The sequence below is a fragment of the Dipodomys spectabilis genome, unplaced genomic scaffold (assembly GCF_019054845.1).
Source record: "Dipodomys spectabilis isolate Male_0828 unplaced genomic scaffold, ASM1905484v1 ptg000092l, whole genome shotgun sequence".
In the NCBI taxonomy this organism is placed as follows: domain Eukaryota; kingdom Metazoa; phylum Chordata; class Mammalia; order Rodentia; family Heteromyidae; genus Dipodomys; species Dipodomys spectabilis.
The window spans coordinates 14566246-14586533 of NW_024870769.1; the positions used below are offsets into that span (position 1 = coordinate 14566246).

Consider the following 20288-nt stretch of genomic DNA (forward strand, 5'->3'; position numbering starts at 1 on the left):
ACCACTTTGAGCCAAAGTGCTACTTCTGGCTTTTTCTGGGGTTAATTGTCTCACAGAGTTTCCTGCCTGGGCTGGATTTGAACCAGGATCCTCAATTCTCAGCCTCTTGAGTAGCTAGGATTACAGGCTTAAACCACTGGCACCTGCCTGCCCCTCACCCCCTTCTGCTTATTGATAAAAGTTCAAGGCTGGGGTCCTTATAGAAAAGGCATTGATGAGAGGAAGGTCTGCAGCGGGAGGAAATGTGTTCTCAGGATGTCTGGGAAGAGGGCAAGTGGGTTTCATGGGGAGAGGGGCATGTATGTGGGTGACTGGCTTCTGAGGGACAGGCCTTGGCTTTTCAGGACTGTAGAGGGCTCTGTGAGGGAACTTCATCCCTAAGTTGGCTTGGGCAGGAGGGGAGGCTCAGGCCATGGGCCAAGGTCTCAGTTGAAGGACCCTGGGGAATCTGGTGTTTCTTTGTAGGGGCAGTGATAGGATCACCTCTCTGCTTTGACCAGGTCTTCCATCAGTAACAGTGTGACTGAAGAGTTGCTATTCTGAGAGCCTTAACAATTGTCGGCTTAGCCATTCCTGTCTTCTTTGGATTTTCAGTAGCCATTTAAAAGAGTGATTTAGAGGGGCCCGGTCACCATTCAGGAATGATGATGGGCCTGGTTTCTGGGTCTCAAACTTCAGAACACCTTGATATCACTGAGACCCAGGTTTTAACCAGTGTCTGGGTGGTCCTGGCCTCCTCTTTGAAAAGCATCACCCAGAAAGGGTCTCAAGGGAATTGTGAGTCTCCAGGGAGTGCCTTGGCAGGTGGCCTGGACTGGGTGCAAGCTTGATGCTGCCTGGGTTTGAAGCTGGACCTGCGCATCCAATTCTGGGCAGGATTTTCTTCCATTGCACTTGGAATCCATTCTAAGACCTTTTGAGTTTCTTCAAATTTGTTTTCTAATCCTTTTCTTCTGCAGGTTTCCTGACTCCTTGGCTCACCCTGGCTGCATCTCAGATATTTTACTTCTTAGTTAGCCACCTCTGTGGGAGAAGCAGTTCTCTGTGAGTAGGGGTGAGCTGGGCAGGCAGGGAGGAGGAGGAGGAGGAGGAGTCTGATGAGGAGTGGGATAGGGAGGCTCTGCTCTGTTTTACTGTCTGGAGCAGGAGGCTGAGCTCAGCTCAGAATTGCTGCAGTAGGGAATTGCTTGCAGAGATCCCAAGGACCCAGGAAAGCGGGAGAATTTTTCTGCGGGGGGAGGAGGGGCAGCTCTCTTTAACTTCCCTGTTCCCTTGATTGTCTCCATATTTGTCTTAGAAGTGTGGTGGTAAGGCTGAGATTCAGGCTGTTCCCTAGCAAGTCAGTATGGGGAGCCCAGAATTTCTAGTTGGGTGAAAGCAGGGTAAAATGAATATTAATGGCAAAAATACAGCAAGGGCAGCAAAGTCATGCAGATGGACACTGCAGGTCATGCCTGTAATTTTAGTGATGTGGGAGGGCAAGATTGTGAGGATCACAGTTGGAGGCCAGCCTGGGCAGAAACATTCACAAGAACCCATTTCAAGTGAGCACTTGTGGTGGTATGTGGCTGTCATCTCAGTCACAATGAGATTCTTAGCATAGGAGGATCCAGGCCCAGGTATACACCCAGGAAGGAAGCAACACCCTATGTTAAAATTAATCAGGAAGGTAGCAAGCAGTTTAGCAGAAGAGAACAAGTTCCTTTTTAAGTGAAGAGCCAGGACCCACAGCTCCTCTTACTATCTGGCATGCCACTCAGTGGTCTCCTCCTGGGAGCTTTCCAGGATTTCTAGGTGCTCTATACTTGATCTCCAAATGCCTTGTCATGCTGTCTCACCCCGAGGCTCATGGCTGGTGACTCCCAGTGTTCTGGAGGACTGGCAAGTGTGTCCTGTGCCCTGTGGAGCCAGCGAAGGTTGCAGAAGGAAGCACTGATGCCCAGGTATGAGGCACTGTGACCATTAATAGAGAGCCTTTCCAGGAGAGCCAGGCAGGGGCCCATGCACACTCCTCTGCTCTCAGGCCTGCCTGCCTGCCTGCCTGCCATGTGACTGCCCTTTGTCCCCATTTTTGCTGAAGACACACCCTGCCTACAGTCACCATGTCAGGGGAGAGCTTCAGGCTGTGGGCCAGTTTGTGTCAGGTCAGAGGTCCTGGTGTCCTCATCTCCCACAGGCCTCTGTCACTGTCTTGGTGTCACTCTGCTGTGTCCCAGTGTCCTAGACATCAGGAGCCCCCAGAGGAGGAGAGCAGAGGTCTTCATGACAGCCCCGTCTACAGCTGGCAGACAGGCCCTGCATATGCATACCATGCACACCAGAAGACCAGGGCTCCAGAGGACAGAGGCATTTCTGGGTCAAGCCCACATCGGTACCCTGGGTCCCCACCCTTGACCAGCCTGCTTGTTTCTCCCTCCCCCCACCCAAGCTTCTGACCACAGCATCTCTGACCACACCAGGGGAGAAGGGGGCGGGGGCAGGAGGGGGCAAGGGTTCTAAACGTGGTTATCCACATGGAGGGCAACATGGCTTCAGTCATTTATGTCTCTAAGCTATAATTGCATATTATTTTCCTAGTTGCTATCAAGAGCTTCAGTGAGTTATGGAAACTGGAGCTGTGGAAACTTGATCTGATCTTGGCTTTTTCCAGGCTGCTATGGTTTATCCTGATGCTTGAGTGGCTGAGCTGTGCGCATCTCTTTGAAGCCAAGTAGCACACACAGCCAACCGCAAAGTTGAGTCTTCTGAGTTCACTCTGGAAGCAGAGCAAATCTGGGCCCTTGGGTCTCCTGCCTCTCCCAGGGCCTTTTGCTCTCTCAGGGTTGGGGGTGCTGCTGTGGCTGAGGGTGTATATGTGGTAATTATCCATCCTGTAGATCCATCCTGTTCTAATTATGCATCCTGAAACTGGAGACAGACCTGATCCCAAAGCCCACTGTCTCCCTCCCCTCACAAGCCCTTCTTTCTCTGGGGCCACAGTAATGCTTTGTCTTCTGGAACTTTCCAGTGGTCCCTAGAAAGCCTGAATGGATGTCTTTTGATCTTCTCTTCTTATAAAATCACTAATATTCTACCTCAATAACGTTATCTAATTGAAGCATCCCCATCTTCCAGCAGAGTCGCTGTGTGTGTGTGTGTGTGTGTGTGTGTGTGTGTGTGCGTGTGTACTGTAATGGTCATCCCATGTTGAGATGAGAGAGGCAGGAAATCAGATAACAAGACAAGGGATGGGGAGATTGAAGATAGAAGTAGAAGTCCATGCTTCTCTTGGGCTGCAGTGTAGACACAGAGAGCCAGCGAAGGTGTTGGGGTGGGGTGGGGAGGTGGGAGAACCTGCTGTACTACTGGGGCATATGGAGGCCCAGGGAACTGGGTGTGATGACTTATGCTTGTACATTTCATCAGTTAATGGAGGAGAGTTCAAATGCTCTAACAGTGAGATGTTTAAGAGTGTTGGGAACCAGAACCACAGACGTAGAATAATACAATGAGATCCACGAACTGATTGATGAAAGAAGACAAGAATGGAAATCCAAGGTCAGCTCTGAAAACATTGTTGGGATTAGGGTCTGGGTGGTTGAGGGGCACACATTTGATTGGAGCAGATAGAAGTACCAGAAAATGGACCCTAAGGCCAAGCCCTGTCCCTAACGTCATTTTCATTGGCTAAGCTGCATGGTAGGTATTCAGATAGCTGCCGTTCCTTGTGGTGGTTTTTCTTTAATCTTTCTGTATTGAGTCTCTAAGGTTTGTACTTTGGTGGTTTTTGTTCATGTTATATATTCAAGTTCAGAATATTCTAGATACAATAGAACTCCAGAGACATCTGACTTTTTTTTGGGGGGGGGGGTCCGGTCGTGGGGCCTGATCTCTGGGCCTGGGCGCTGTCCCTCAGCTCTTCAGCTCAAGGCTAGCGCTCTACCACTTGAGCCACAGCACCACTTCTGGCTTTTTTCTTTTTGCTTATGTGGTGCTGAGGGATCGAACCCAGGGCTCAGGCATGCAAGGCAAGCACTCTACCACTGAGCCACTTTCCCAGCCCTGACATCATCTTTTTATACTTGATTCTGTATCTATGAATCAGACTTTAATTAAAATTCACAGTATGCGCTGGAAAGCCTCACCTAAAAAGCTGAATTGGGGAGAACAATTGCATTCAAAGTCTTGTCCTACCTCAGCAACAGTCTCCTTCTCTTCTGATCTGTGGCTTCCATGTTTTTTAAGATCAAACCCCAGCCTGCTTATTTATGCTTTACTTTTGAGGGTGTAAGAAGTCAGATTTGGCAATGGGAGAGTCGTTGATGGACCTTACCACATACTGGTGATCTGAAGGGGTCTTTGGAAGCTAGGAGTACAAAACTGTTGTCTCCTGGGAGAGGTTTTGTTCCTAAAACTCCTCTGTCATTTAATAGTCTGCCACTTTGCTCACAGTGAGAGCCATAACAGGCTGACCAGTCCTTGCTAAGACCAAGGACTTGTGCAAGGAGTGTACCATTATAGACCTCTGTCACCACTTCCATTCTTGTTGTAGAGGAAACCAACTCAGGATGTCAAGAATGCCCCCTCCAACCCTCAGTCCTGAATCTTCCCACTTACAGTGATTAGTTCTGCAGGACAGTATGTTAAATTACATAAATCATCCCCCTTAAAAAAAAAAAGACATACTACATGTTTTCACTTACCTGTAAAAGCTAAATGGTTAGTCTTGAAGTACTAGGGAATAGACTGATGATTACCAGAACATGAAAATGGGGTGGGGTGAGTGAATAGAAGATGGTTTATGGGTACAAGAGTGAAGTTGGATTAAATAGGTAACTGTTTTTGGTGCTGAGTTTTGAACACAGGACTTCATGCATAGAAGTGTATATTGTACCACTGAGCAAGACCCCCCAGTTTAGAAGGAATATCTATGAAAGTTAACCCATTATGGTTAAAGGTGATTGGTTGTGGGGCAGGGATGTAAATGGGGAGTATGGGTTAATGTGTAAGATGAAGAACAGATAGACAGAAAGATAGAGACAAACATATATACACACATTTATGTATAGATGCATTCATATCTATATATGTAGACATATATATGTACATACACTATAGATGAAAATAACATAAAGAACCCCTCTCAACACTGTGAACAGGCAGTTAAGGAAATGTGATAATAAAACAAAGGGCAAACTTGTTCTAAGTGCATGTGTCCATCTATGGAATATAGTAATGAAATCCTCCTGTATTATACACATGTGTGAGAATAAAAAGTAAAGATGATTTATTAACTGTCTGAAAATAGCTAGCATAAATGTGCCAGTGGACAGGCCAGTTCTGTGAGTGGATAATTAAACATTAGACACTCATGTGCCTCTGGTCTGTACCCTGTCTGTGTCTTAACCCTAGAATAGGTAAAGGGTCTGGCAACAAAACAAACACAGACAAAAATATTTAAATAAATTAAAAATGTGAAAACACAGATATTCTTGTTTTCTCTTCTCTCAGGAACTGTGTTTAGCAAAGCTCTGGGCAGAGGCAGACACTGTCTTGATTATGTTGAGGTAGCGAAGTGTAGGTCACCTGCTGCACAATGAGCTGAGGAATTGCACAGGAGCTACAGGGGTACTGGGGGAAGACTCTATGGACAGTGCTCAGAATTCTCCAGTAGAGCAGATGGAGTGACATTGTGTCCACACAAGTAGATTCTGGGGATAAAAAGCTCTTTGAGGAAAAAGGAGGCCTCTCCCTTTCTGGGATGTTTCACTTTGACAAATTAATTCCTATTTAATTTACAGCGATTTATGTTCCCAACAGCCTTGAGCAATGCAGAAGTTCGGTTTGCATGACAGAAATTGCTAGTGGGGCAGAGTAAGGAAGTGCTGGATGACATACAGACAAGTTGACAGAACTAGGAAGTGAACTCACCCTACTGTCAGAGAGGCAGTGTTAGACCATGCTTCTACATTGATACATTCATATATATATATATACACACACACACACACACACACACACACATACATACACATGTATATGTATAGATAGGAATATGCATATATGTGTGTATCTATGTATGCATATATATATATATACATATATATATATATATATATGTATATATATATATATATATATATATATATGATTTTCTTGGTGGGCATATCTGAAAATCCAAGACTATGCATTATATTTCTTGGTTTTCTCTTCCTGTCTTCACCATCCGTTTCTCATCTGTGATTAGTTCTCTTGGTGGACACAGTCCTCCCTGACTTGGAGACAGTGTCTGTCCACATCCCAAACAGAAAGAGTTTGGAGATCTCTGGGCAAGTGAATGTTTCCTTGCTGCATTCCTTCACTCGGGGGGGACAGGCCGAGCACAAGTGTGGCTGTGAGGACCGGAGCACAGCTGTGGTCAGCGCCAGTTGACACGGTGGCACATGGAGTCCTGCTCACATTACTCCAGTGTGTTAGACCAAATATGCTGTGAGATTGGCATTTAATGGGGCCACACTTGGGGGAAGAATCCTGTGCACTCTGCAGGAACAATTTTGCAACATCTCATGTCCCATTTGCCACACTCTTCATAAAAATCTCATGAATCCAAACTTGTCTTTATAAAGCCAGTTGGCTGCTTGCTTGATTCTGGTTATTCCTTGAACTTGCAAATTTTTGTTTGCCTGGGAGATCTTTGAATAACATGTATTTTTGTCTCAACATTAACAAGGCAAAATTAAATACATTATATACTTTGTACAATTAATGCTAAGTATAGGAAAAAAAGGGCCACAAGGAAATAAATCATTAATAGATTAGGTAGTGACTTGCTAGCAGGTTGTGAACCCTGAGAATGTAAGAGTTCACTCACAACTAAGAAGAGTTAATGGAAATTCTCCTTGCTAAGTTTTAGGTTTTTTTAAAATGTAAAATGATGAGATGAAACTTCACAATGTTTCCTTTTTTTGTTATTTTGCAGAAAAAAACCATGTCTGCAATAATCAAGGAGGTGTGTGATGGGTAAGTGTTGCAAAGATTCTTCTGAAGCATTCAGTCCATACTTTGGCAGGAACATAGAGTATTTCCACTGGAGGGATAAAATATTATCCATAATCCTGTAAATGAATGATAACCATAAATCTTACTCATAACTCTTCATGTGACCTACCTAGTCACAAAGAATTACCTTGTGAGAGTTACCCTTCTTTTTCCACCAAAATCTTTCCCCTATTCCTCGAAGATTAGAAAGCATGGAATGGCTGGCTCCATGTGTACAGTGGGTTGGTGTTATTTCTTTTAAACAGTTGTGTTCCTTTTGTCCTTCCAAACAGGGAACCTTTTGACTAAAGGTTCCTGAGAGTTAAATACACACTATCTGACATACACTGAAAGCATCCCTCAGGCCCCTGTGGAAGATGGCAGAATTAACAGACAAGTCCATGGGTAATTGTGTGCTTTGTGGACTTTTCTCACTGACTGACATGGCTTTTCCCCTTCTTCGGGGCTGTCCTAACAATCCTGGGGAAGGGTACATTGCAAAGTCGCATGGTATTTCTTGACTTGTAAAGCAGAACTGTGAACAGAATATCATGAGGATGTTAGAGAAGACTTAGTTGGTGTATGTATGGAGTATCTGTATGGAGTGGACTGATTGTGAGTTAGAGAATTCAGTGACAATTGGCATTGTACTAATTCTCACACGTTTAAATTGCTGCCATTTGCCTTGCTATCATTTCTCTGCCTCAATTCTTCAAAAGAAGAATGTTGCCACTCACAGTTTAAGTCCCCCACCCAAGCCTTGAAGATGAAATGCTTAAAGGTGAGCAGTAGCCTTGGTCTAGGAACTTCAAAGAGGAAAGCACTGTTGGTCTCAGTGTAATAGGTGAGTTAAAGTCATTTTGTTTAGAGATTCCCCATTGTGCCTATTTGAGACTGGCTCTATTCAAATCATGGTGAATGTAATTCAGCTCACCCCCAACAATTAATAAAAATGAAGATAAACACTTTTGTTTCTCTGATCACTTATGCTATGTTTTGTAGGTGGTGTCTTGCCAACCATGAATGCTTTGCACTGCAACATGCTGACAGTTCAAACTTGTATATCATGGAAAAGGTAGGCCAGCCACATTGTTTAATCTGGGATACTTACACTGAAGAACGGTACATAGAGTCTAGGATTTCTTCTATGTAGGGCCTAGCATGCTACATTAAGTTTTATATCTTCACTGTCCATAATAATAGGGTCTATAAAAAATAAAAAACAAATAAAAAACCAGCAAACTAAAACCCTACTACTTCTTACAAGAAGATAGTTACTCTTTTCAAGACTAAGTATGTTTCTGAATCCTGTTAGCAAATTATATTTCCTTTTTAGCAATTAAGTATTGCTGGGTTAGAGAATTTACTTGATACTGGATAACTTAGTTTAGTTTTCTTGCCTCAGCTTGTAATTTCTCCTGTAATTTTTCCCCCTGGTCCTGGCCTAAGTGCTGTCTTTGGGTTTCTTTTGCTCAAGGCTAGTGCTCTACCACTTGAGCTGCAGCTCTCCTTCTGTGTTTTTTTTTTTTATGTAATTTATTGGCCATTACAGTCTCACTGATTTCACTGCCTGGGTTGGCTTTGAAACATGATGTAACTAGGATTACAGGCGTGAGCTACCAGCACTCAGTTTCCCCTGTGTTACTAGTTTTTTAAGAGCTTAGAACAGGGACAGGAAATCTTTTCAGCTGTGGCACTGTGTAGTCACTTGCTTATGACTGTTGGAAACCAACTTTCTTCCTGGGTGATCTTCACATTCTTTAGAGAGCTTGAATGAGGGCTGGGAAGGTGGCTTATTGGTAGAGCGCTTGCCTTGCATGCTTGAGGCCCTGGCTTCGATTCCTTAGCACCACATAAGAAAAAAGAAAAAAGCCGGAAGTAGTGCTGTGGCTCAAGTGGTAGAGCGCTAGCCTTGAGCTGAAGAGCTGAGGGACAGCACCCAGGCCCAGAGTTCAGGCCCCACAACCGGACCCCAAAAAAAGAAGAAAGAAAGAAAGCTTGAATGAGAAGCGATTTGTTTTTTTTTTTTTTTTTTTGTCGGTCGTGGGGCTTGAACGCTGGGCCTGAACGCTGTCCCTCAGCTCTTCAGCTCAAGGCAAGCGCTCTACCACTTGAGCTACAGCGCCACTTCCCGTTTTCTGGTGGTTTATTGGAGATAGGAGTCTCACGGTCTCTTCAGCCCAGGCTGGCTTTGAACCGCGATCCTCAGATCTCAGCCTCCTGAGTAGCTAGGATTACAGGCGTGAGCCACCAGCGCCCCGGTTATGAGAAGCGATTTGTAAAGACTATAAATGGACCTAGAAGCAAGGAAATTTAGTACCCAAAAGATCTCTAATGGGAGAATGGGAATCTAGCATTTGCAGAGCACCTCTACTGGGTACCAGGCAGTGAGCCAAGCAAATTATATTGGTTTGTTGATTTTTTTCCTTACAAGATAATATAATGTATGAGAGGCCAGATGATTGAGCTCGTACAGCTACACCAGTGTCACTTACTTGACTCTTTAGTCAAGAAGTGAGATTTGATTTTTGTGCCTCAAGTATTTTATGGAAATATCCAGAATGGATTAGCATTCAGCTCACATTTGGGGCAAACTCCCTAGTACTGTATTTGTGGGTGATGACTATGTGGAGAGAAGATTCCCCAGGGCAATGGTTGACTGTGCAGTGTGGTAGCCTTCCCTGGGAGGAAAGGGATATGAAAATACCATCTATGTCATATTAATGGCATACATGGAGGTGACACGTATATGGGATCTGCTGAGAACATAGACATGACACATATGTGCCACCAACCACCTTCCATTCTGCTTTAATATGTTCAGAGAGGTAGAAAATGAGGATGGAATGAAAACAGGATGCTCTATAAAAGACTAAGACACTTTAACCTTTAATCCTATAATCCTTTAATGCTTTAATCCTATAACCCTTTAACTCCTTCAATCTGATTTTTGTCTCTTTATTCCCAGAATTTGACATTCATGTAGCCAGGTGATGACAAAGAAAGTGACTGTTTTAGTTGTTTGTCATTTTGTGCTGCTGAGATACAGGTCAGTGGTGACTGTGTCCTCAGATTTAAAGCAGGGGTGACTAAGGTGAGTCCCGTGACTGTTCCAGTAGGGTGATGACTCTCGTTGAGGTACTAGGGGATGCCACCACACCTTCTGTTGAAGGAAGACATACACACTGGAAGAAGAAACCAAAGAGTTGGGTTTACAAATTTTCACATCATCATCATCTTACTTTAATATCCTGTTGACAGTAGCCAAAAGAAGATGCATAAAATAAGGAGCAGGAATGGTGAATGGTCCACATTCAGTATGAATCCTTGATTTATTCGGAAAATAAAGTCTTTCATATTTTCCTCTCTCCTGTTAAATGGCAAAACCATTGCAAAAGTGCAGGGTGCAAATGTGCTCCTTGTTAAGAGAAAAGTCATTAGCTTGGTCAACAGAGAGTGGGAAATAATGGCGAAATAGCTTGTTCTCAGGTCATGTAATGCTGTCAATTGTTACCTAAAAAACATTTTAAAGAGATTGCATTTAGGGCTGGGAAGGTGGCTCAGTGGTAAAGCGCTTGCCTTGCATGCATGAGGCCCTGGGTTTGATTCCTCAGCACCACATAAGCAAAAAGAAAAAAGCCGGGAGTGGCGCTGTGGCTCAAGTGGTAGAGCGCTAGCCTTGAGCTGAAGAGCTGAGAGATAGCGCCCAGGCCCAGAGTTCAGGAACCATGACCGGACCCCTCCCCCCCCCCAAAAATGATTGCATTTATGTGATTTCACTAAACCATATTTTATCACTGTGAGATAACACCTGGAGGAAAGGTGTATTTGGGGTTGTGGCTCCAGAGGTTTCAGTCCTTTGGCTCTTGACTATGGTGCTGTGGTGGGCAGAACATGGTGGTGGGTGTCTTATGGTAAACAGTTCATCACCTCATGGGAGCTAAGAAGGGTAAAGAGTGGAGAGGTGGCGGTCACTATTGCTGCCTCCCTGCTCTCCCCCACCCCGCCCGCACACATGTCCTCCTTGCCTCCCTCCACACATAATATTTGGATGTAACTTCCTCCTACTGGGGTTCACCTCTTAAAAGCTTCATGAGCTCTTCTTAGCACCAGGGCTGGGCACCAAATCTCAATTTTATACATGCCTTTGGGAAACATTCGTTCACACCACGCCCCTTGAGAACAAAGTGGGTGTTTGAATAATATAATATATACTTCTCAGAAACATTTTGGCCTCAGACATCAAAGACATTTTGCTCCTTTACCTTGTATGGTTTTTTGAGGCATGAGTATTTACTAGAAACAAAATTTCTAAGTCTACTTTCATTATTATATTCCTGTGCATTTATACTTTATTTGTGTTTCTCTTTCACAGTATAACAAAATTGTACCTGGCGACACCTTAAGAGGGGATGATGGGGGATGAAATTCGGAATATGTTGGTAAGTATCTTTATAGTATTGGCTAAGCTTTCCTGTACAGTGGTGTTCATTACTACAATACTTGTAGCTACAAACAACTGGTTATCCCTTATGTTAGACAACGAAGGACTGTTCAGATTATGTTTCCTTCTTTGCATATCTCAGCTCTGAAAGTCACTGTTTTCTGTTCCTCCATCTTGTAGCTTTGGTCTCTGGGTCTGGAGTCTTCAAAGGTTATCCCAAACCATGAACTAATGACTCTTACAACTAGCCGGAACAGTAGACTTCCAGTTCATCCATCATCCATTTCCAAAGCCATAGGAAAATCATTTCCTCTCTGAAAACAGTGGACAATTTTATGCCCTGACTGGATTCCCTGTGCCTGTTTGCCTGTCTGGGTTTCTGTTTGTATGTCTGTGGATGTGTGTTCATTCAGAAAGACATCTGAGACAAATACCCATCCTCATCCAGCTACTTGCCATGAAGTGTGTCTTATGGATAGAGAAGAAGTCACAGATGGTAACTTTGTCCTTTGAATCTTGTAGAGGATGTGGTTGAAGTTTCTCTCCTTGGTCATTCAGATCTACATGAGCCGTGAATGTCAATTGCGATGCATGTGAATTCTGTCAGGATCACCTATGCTGAACTATGCACTATTTTTGCTCCCATCCTAAAAACTTGGTCATGCTTCCACTGTGGGTACATATAAGAAGCATGCTTTGTTTCTAAGTAGAAGTTTGGGGAATGGAAATACCACAGAACACACAAAGCTTTCAGTGATCAAATTTCACCACACTTCAGAAAATAGGCCTTTCTAAACACCACACCTCTCATTATCATGATTTTGAGCCAAGACAGTGACATTCTATTGTTCCCCCCCCCCCCCCAGAAATGTATAATGTTACTGTGATCAAACCTGATGATGTGAATAGTAGAAAAGCTCTGCAAATTAAAAACAAACAAAACAAAAACAAAAAAGAAAGTCACATTTGCTCACGATAGTTTCATTTATTTGAGAAGTTACAATACTACGGATAATTGGGAGACAAGCTTGTTTGTAACAAAATAAAACAAATGCAGTGATGTATGGGGTACCTCTAAATGCTTTGGACATTCTGTGTTTAAAAAACCACAACTGACTGACCACTCTAGCCATTCTTACTAAATAACATTGCTTGAACCACCAACCTATATCACTTATAAAAACTATCTACCATACAGTGGATTGTAACAAATAGTATTTCTGTTTAATAATTGTCAGCTCACATCAACTTGCTTGATTCTTTGTGCCTTAGGTCTGTGACTACAAAAGATGATTTTGGTGTCTTTCATTCTTTATTTCCAGCCCCTCTTCATCTTTCCTTCCTCCTTTGTTCCATCATTCCTTTCCTCTGCCTTTACTTCCTTTTCTTCTTTCCTCCTTCCTTCTTTGCTTTGTTCCTGTTTCTTTTCCTTTCCTTCCTCCCTTCCTATCTTTCTTCGTTCCTTCCTTCCTCCCTCTCTCCTCCCTCCCTTTTTCTCTCTTGCTTTCTTTTTCTCTTCCCTTCCCTCCCTTCCTTCATTCCTGCCTTCGTTCCTTCCTTGCTTCATCTTTCTATCTGTCTGAACTGGAATTTGAACTGAGGAGCCTTGTGCCTACATTGCTTCTTCATTATCTTTTAACCTAAAATTCTTTAACTTGATTTTGTTATGCTGTATGTCATATTATTTTCGCTGTTATTTCACATTATCTGGATCTTCTCTATTCTCTTCTTCTCACCCTGCTTTCTATCAACTTTATTCCTGTACATCCTCCTGTTTTTCTTCTTTGCCTAGTTTTGTTCTCAAGTACTATGTTTTCCAATAAATTTCATTCCTATTCATCATAACTAATATCTTATTTCATGGAATATTACCTTATGTCCTGTTTTCATCTACTCTTTTTGGAATTGTGGGATAATTACTTTTGCCTGGGGGCTGCTCTTTTTATTTCCATGGCTGCTTTGTCTGTCAGCTATGGAACAAAGCCGGTTCATCACCTCACTAGGAAAACAAAAGAACGACATAACCCTTGAAATGTGCATTACAAACGCGCGCGCGCGCGCGCGCGCGCGTGCGCGCGCACACACACACACACACACACACACACACAGATTTCATCAAGTTCAATTGGAGAAATTCCATTCCAAAGAATGATTCCAAGAATGAGGAACGTATACAAATACAATGCAGTTACCTCTGCCTTCCATACATCCTGGATTATAGGTGTATCCCATATGCTTAGTTTCCCCAGGGAATTGATGGGGTCCTTCCATGATGTGCATGTAAACCTGAGTGACTTAGTCATGCCTGTACATAACGAGCTTTTACTTGTTTTTCATGTGATCTCACATCACATCTATAGATAGCCCTCTGCAAGACAGCCCAATGCAAGATTAGTTATAGAAGCAGAGGAGACAAAGATGCTCAGGGAAGAGGAAGAAAGATTTCTTCAATCAAATGGCAGAGGAGGTAAGAGGCTTTGAAATGAGCTATTGTATATTCAGAAATAGCCAGGGATTCTTAGGAGCTCCATCTTTAAGACAGAAAAGCAAAACAGTATGGCCAAAGAAATGAGCCTGGGGGGGGGGGGGGTGCTGGGAAGGTGGCTCCGTGGTAGAGCGCTTGCCTTGCATGCCTAAGGTCCTGGGTGCGATTCCTCAGAATCACATAAGCAAAAAGAAAAAAGCCTGAAGTGGCACTGTGCCTCAAGTGGTAGAGTGCTAGCCTTGAGCTGAAGAGCTGAGGGACCGTGCTCAGGCCCAGAGTTCAGGCCCCACAACCGGACCTTCCTCCTCCCAAAAAAGAAAGAAATGAGCCTCCGGTGTTTCTGAACCTATCCATGTTATGGTGTTGAGCAGATTGCAGCTCTGGGGAGATCTCTGTTAGAAGTAAGGACACCCTGATAAAACGGAATGTGTGGCTCTGTGCTTTGTGACAGACTTCTTGTCTTCTGCAAGGGAACAGTCAGATATTTCCTATAATTTTGTGACTAAAGGCTCTCTGGTCAAGGTCCCAGGAATGCTTCCACCCATTCTTTATCCAAGTCCTTTCTCCCAGATAGGGTTATGAACACTAAATTTGCTCAAGTCCAATAATGGTAAATATTCTCTCAATTGTTCCAGTCCCATTCCAAGTGTCCAGTAGCCACCTGTGACTATGGGGTTGCAGAGCATTGGGAGATGTTAGTCACAACAGAAAGTCCTACTGCACAGCAGTGTGCAGATAAGAGCTGGCTAGCCTCCTCAACCTATTGTTTCTACCTCCTGTTTCCACGTGTAGCTCACAAAAGCAGCTCACAGACTCCAGGCCAAAACTAATTTGTCATCTTCTGTGGCTGTGACCAAACACCTGACCAAAGCCTGTAAAAGGACAAAAGGATCCTTTTGGTCCAAGGTTTTATGGATTTCCATCCATGGTCACTTGGCCACCTTTCTTTGAGCCTGTGTGGAGGCAGAAATCATGACAAAGCTGTTGAGCTGGTGATGGTCAGGAAGCAGAAACGACATAATGGCAAAGCCAAGGTCCCAACAACCCTTCCCATGGGGACCCCATGACTTACTTCCTTCTGTCTCCTAAGTAACACCAGAAGCTAGTGGCCAGCCTTGAGCACATGGGCTCTGAAGCAATTTCAGTTGCAGGTATTCATAGATACTGGCTGGAGCTCAGAAAGTTGTATGCTAACATTCCCTGCAGATGTAAACCTCCCAATGCTAGAAAAGTGATTGACAGACTGAAATTCCAGTGTCTGTGAGCTGTGAGCCTGGATCCCTCAAAGTCTTTTCAAAGCAGGACACGGTTTAAGGATAACATCCTCTTGCCCAAGACGGTGAGGCAGGGATCTCACAGGCCTTTCACTGTAGCTGCCATTGTAGTCCACTGAAATCAAGAGTCTGAAGGAAGCAGTTTGTCCTTTTATTTTGCAGCCTGACTTTGATGTCTCTGTCCCTGATGACCTCTGGCCCCCACTATATTCTAGTGATTTCAATGGGAACAGTAGGTGAAAATTCCTTGGAGATTACTTCTCAGTGGTGCAAGCTAAAGAAAGGAAATGAACTCTATCACTTGGGGGGTAAGGGGAGTCATGAGGACAAACACTGGGAGAACCGGAGGGAAGGGGTGACACTTTTGAAAAGAAATGGACTCAGGGCCTAACTGTAATCCCTCTGTATTTCACCTTTACAATTAAAAGAATCATCTGAATCTCAGAATGAGTGTGAAGCTCAGCCCTTACCTAGAATGATAAAGAAGAAATGGGACAGGTAGCTCCAAGCAGGAATTCCTGTATTGTGTACAGTGTGGAAGGAGTCAATGAAGTGTTTGGCCCACACCCATCTCACAACTGAAGCACAAAGGTTTCTGTGTTGAAACCCCAGTATTTCTTCCAGTCCATCTGAAGCTGTGTCTTCAGAAAAGCTAGGGTTGTCCCAAGGACATTTGAAAGGGAAGAGCTTTTTCTGCTTCTCATTGTGAACATGAGACCCAGCCCTTCAGTCTCATGGCCTTGGTCCTAAGGCATGGATTGGAGCTATGCATTATCCCTCCCTAACCAATCTCTTATCCATCTCCTCACATCCTCCTTCTACCTACCCTGTGCCCGAAAAACATTACATGAGGTTGGAAACATGACTCATGCATGCAGTCCCAGCTAGTGTGGAGGTAACCATTGGGAGGAGCACAGTTCAGGGCCAGGCTGAATAAAACTGTTAGCATGACCCCATCTCAGACAGTAAGCTGGGTGTGGTGACAAGCACCTGCGAGTGTAGCTCTATGGTTGACTGCAGATTTAAAGGATCCTGGTCTAACCTGAACTAGGACAAACCAGGAGGTGCTATGACAATTTTGCCTGAGAGAAGAGTAGGGAGTAAATTACTGGTGTGGTGTGTCAACAACAGTGATAAAACTGATATCATGCAGGGCACTGGTGGTTCATGCCTGTAATCCTAGCTCCTCAGGAGGTTGAGATCTGAGGAGCGCAGTTCAATGGTGATAGAGGGAGGAAAGTCCAAGAGACTTATCTAAAATGGACCACCAAAAAGCCAGAAGTGGCAACCTTGAACATAATGTATAGGGGCAGTACCTATGCCCTGGGTTCAAGCCCCATTATCAAAACACACACACACACACAAACACACACACACACACACACACACAACTAACCTCATATAAAAGTATATAAGAGTAAATTATTAGGAAAAATATTTTATGTTAAAATAAGAATAGAAAATTCATCTACTATAGGCAGTGGATCACAGGGCATCTGTAGTAGATGCAATAGCAATACACTATAGATCTCAAAATACATTTTCTGTTTATAAAGAAAACTCTACCAAAAGATTGTAAATTGTGATACACATTTTCTGGTTAACATCCAATAAAACTGGAAATTCACGATAAGTAGTTGAACCAAAATATCCACTTGAAAAGAGGATTTTGAAGACAAAATTAGAAAGGAGCGGAAAGCTATCTGAAATCTCCTCACAGGAGAAAGGAAACATTTCTCTTTACAAGTAAACATTGTATCTTCAGGTGTTTCCCCTCTCATCACATCCACCACTGATGCTGTTACGTCATTCATTTGGGCAGTGATTCCATTAGGAAGTTGGGTTGACTATTCTATTCTTGCATCTGATAGAATTTACCATTTTGTGAAATGTAGCTTTCATGCAAAAGCTGAACTCTACATGATTTCTGACCATGTAATCTATCACTGTATGGCCATGGATATGAAGATTTAAGTTTTGACCGTTTTGTGTTTGGTTTCAACAGTCTACAAGGATATCTGGAATGACAGCGTGTATCTCAGTTGTATAAGGTTGAAGATCTCAGGCTGTTGAGACACTGAAGTTGCAGATATTAGTCACAAGCACCTGGCAGGTAATTTACAGTGGAGGATTGAAACAACAATTATCCTCTATTGTGCATTAACCTCTATTGATCTCTTGCTGGGCACCTTTGCTACTGCTGTGGAGGATTCTAGGAGCATAGTCCCCATTTTCCTTCCTGGTCATGTGTGTCTGCTTGGCCGGATGGACATTTTGTCCACTGCAACTCTGGTATTGTGAAGTAAACACAAAGGGGAAGTGCTCTTGCCATGGCTTTCTTCAACTGTGTAATGGAGAAAAGATAATATATCTTCCTATAACAGGCATAAAAGCCCAGGGGGGCAACTATTCAAGAATTATTTGAACAATGAAATAATGAGGGAAGAGGGTTTATATTCCCTTAGGAATCTGTGAGTGGCTCTGGCATTTGACTGATGTGCTTTCTGTGATCTGTATCTTCTCCTTTGCATGTTTCCCTGTGTTTTGCTTCATCTGTGTGTTTATGGATTTAGGAATGTACTTGGGTTGTAAGAATTGTGATTTTGGTTTGACTGAGTTTAGCACTTCTGGCAGTTCAGCAGTGTCTCCCTCCCTGGAGCACTGCCCTGGGTCTGGTGTGGCATCAGGTTGTTTTTCCCCCAGGGTCCTGCAGTTGTGCATGGCGACTCCAGTCCCTCCCAGCAGGTTGAGGGAGGCTTCCCTACCTGCATGGAAGTAAGCCAGCAGCTTCCCACACAGATGATGGCTGTTACAAAGGAGACTTTTCAACACTCAGATTTCAAGGCTTGTGGAACAGTTCATGAGAACACCTGACTGACTGAAAGCCTAGCTGCTAGCGGGACCTGCTCTTGCTCATTCTGCAGAGAAAAAAATTACCTCAAAGCCCGAAAGGATTTCATCTTAGAATAGGATATGCAGAAGTCCCTGCCATTAACAAAGACAAAGAAAAGCACCGACCAAATCCTTGCTCTTGTAAAGAAATGGTTTTAACAGACTATTAGTGTTTCCACATAGGTTTTTAATCTAAATGACCCACCCACCCTTCCCAATGGGTAAACTGTGACATTTGAGTCTTTGTGCATTGTGCAATGCATTTCCCATCATGCACTGGAGATTAGGATTTTCTGTGGTTGGAGTCCAGGCATCTGGGCTGAAGAAAGGACAGGCTAGGAGAGAGCCCCATGCCCAGCTTTCCTGGAGGGCTGGGGGCTCAGGAACGGCAAGATTCCCTCATATTCTGTCATCTTTGCCATGCAGATATTTGGGGCAGACCGATATAATCGTTTGCTGTGTGAGGGAGGCTTGGGTGAGCAGCCCAAGTGCACGCTGGGTACATGTCTGCCACTCCCACCGCTGAGCTGCTCATTTGTCTCCAACTGGGAGCTGCCATTGTCACTGAGCTCTCTTGTTGAAGCCTGGCAACTGAATGGAGGGACTGCCTTAATTCCAGGGCTTCCCTGAGCACACAGGGCTGTCCCACACCCACTGCCCCCTGGGCTTGAGGCAGACTTCATTTCTGCTCAATTCCAAGTAGCCCTATGCCCAATCCTCTGAGGACCACCGTGGGACCCCAATGAAGGAAGTGAGGTGGGCAGAGGTCAGGCCACACCACCCAGACAAAGGCTTGTGTGGCAGGTGGTGGGATGGCAGCCCCAGCTCATCAGGCTGCCTGTCCCACCACCCAGACCCTGGGGAGTCCCTGGCCCCTGGGCCAATGTACTTACTTTCCGGAGGGCTTCCTCAGGGGAGGGCTCCTCTTTTTCCTGGTGAGGACAACTACCCAGCGGGGAGGCTCCAGCTCCCTGGATAGCTTGGAACTAAGACAAGAAGTAGCTGGTTGGACAGCAGGCTCCACCCTGAGGGTTCCCTCCCAGGGGCCCTGGGGACTCAGGAGCTCATACACCCTTCCTTCAACAGGTCTGGTGGGAGGCTGACTCAGACAACAGGCTCTCATGGACTGGTGCTGGGGATTCCCATGTTTGTTGCCCCCACTGCCTACCCCAGCTCACCTTTCCAACTCATTTAGGCGGTTCATGTTGTTAAACCAAGATACAAAGTTCATGTCAGGAACCACCTGGAGCTCCTGACATGAGCCCTTTAGTTCCTTCATTAGTGCCATCACCTTGAATTCCTGGTTGAGAGAAAGGACACAGTGGTGATGGACCTGGACCAGGGCAAGGTAGGCCAGGCAGCTTACTTCGGGTCGTCACTTGGCTTCACCCTTATCTCTCCGGAACACACATGCCTTTCTCTACTGAGGTCCAGTGCCCATCCCCAGCAAACTGCCCTAGATCCCCAGCTCAGGGCCCTATCTCCTGTACTCTGGAGGACAAGAGATGTGACCATCCTCAGAGGGAAGGAAGGACCTAAACCACCCGCACAGCTGGCTGCCTGCGGTGAAAGGTGTCATTTTCTCACCTCTCTTCGTCTTTTCATATTGAGCCAAGAACCCTGCAAAGCAAAGAATCAATCTGTTAAGAAAAAATCTGTTAAGAAATGAAGGCTGCCTTGCCACTTGCCGCCCTACCAAGTCCTTCCAGCAGAGGGCAGGCTGGGTGCACAGCTGGACTAGGATTGCTCTCAGTCTAGGGCAGGGAGGCCTAGGTCCTGAGGACAGGGAGCTCACTGCTCAACTCTCTGTGGACATGGCAGAGACTTGAGGCTTCAGTGACAAGGCCATGCTATTCACACATGCTATGTCAGCTTGAGCACCTGCTGTTACACTGCCACCCTTGCTCACCACCCTCTGAGAGATGGCCCCATGTCATCAGCAGCACTGAGGTCTGAGGGCATAGGGCATCACAAGTAGGATTGCTGTGGTGCTTGGCACTCTGGGGCTAGGGAGGATGTGGGCTCTTGCTGGAGGTCAAGGGGCAGGGAGAGGCTCTTTGTCTCCAATCTGCTTTCCCAGGGCTGGGGCCCTGTTCACTCACATCCTTGGAATCTTGGTCTTTGTGCAGTGAGGCCAGGTGTGTGAGGATGGTGCCCAGGTAAGGGACTGTGCCCT

The 20288-nt window shown here is 44.8% G+C and overlaps 1 long non-coding RNA gene across 9 annotated transcripts in view; it reads left to right on the forward strand.

Annotated features, from left to right (window-relative positions):
• LOC122112086 overlaps positions 1-18276 on the forward strand; it is a 29309-nt gene extending 11033 nt beyond the window's left edge. For 3 of the 9 annotated variants that reach the window (XR_006148101.1, XR_006148102.1, XR_006148100.1), the window contains exons 2-7: positions 6959-6999; positions 7737-8092; positions 11393-11459; positions 13822-13928; positions 17226-17333; positions 17924-18276. This is a non-coding gene — a long non-coding RNA (uncharacterized LOC122112086). Of the gene's footprint in view, positions 1-3361; positions 3538-6958; positions 8093-11392; positions 11460-13821; positions 13929-17225; positions 17334-17923 lie in introns of those variants that run through there. The other 6 variants (XR_006148098.1, XR_006148097.1, XR_006148096.1 and 3 more) reach the window with 4 other exon arrangements.
• Positions 18277-20288: the final 2012 nt, after the last annotated feature.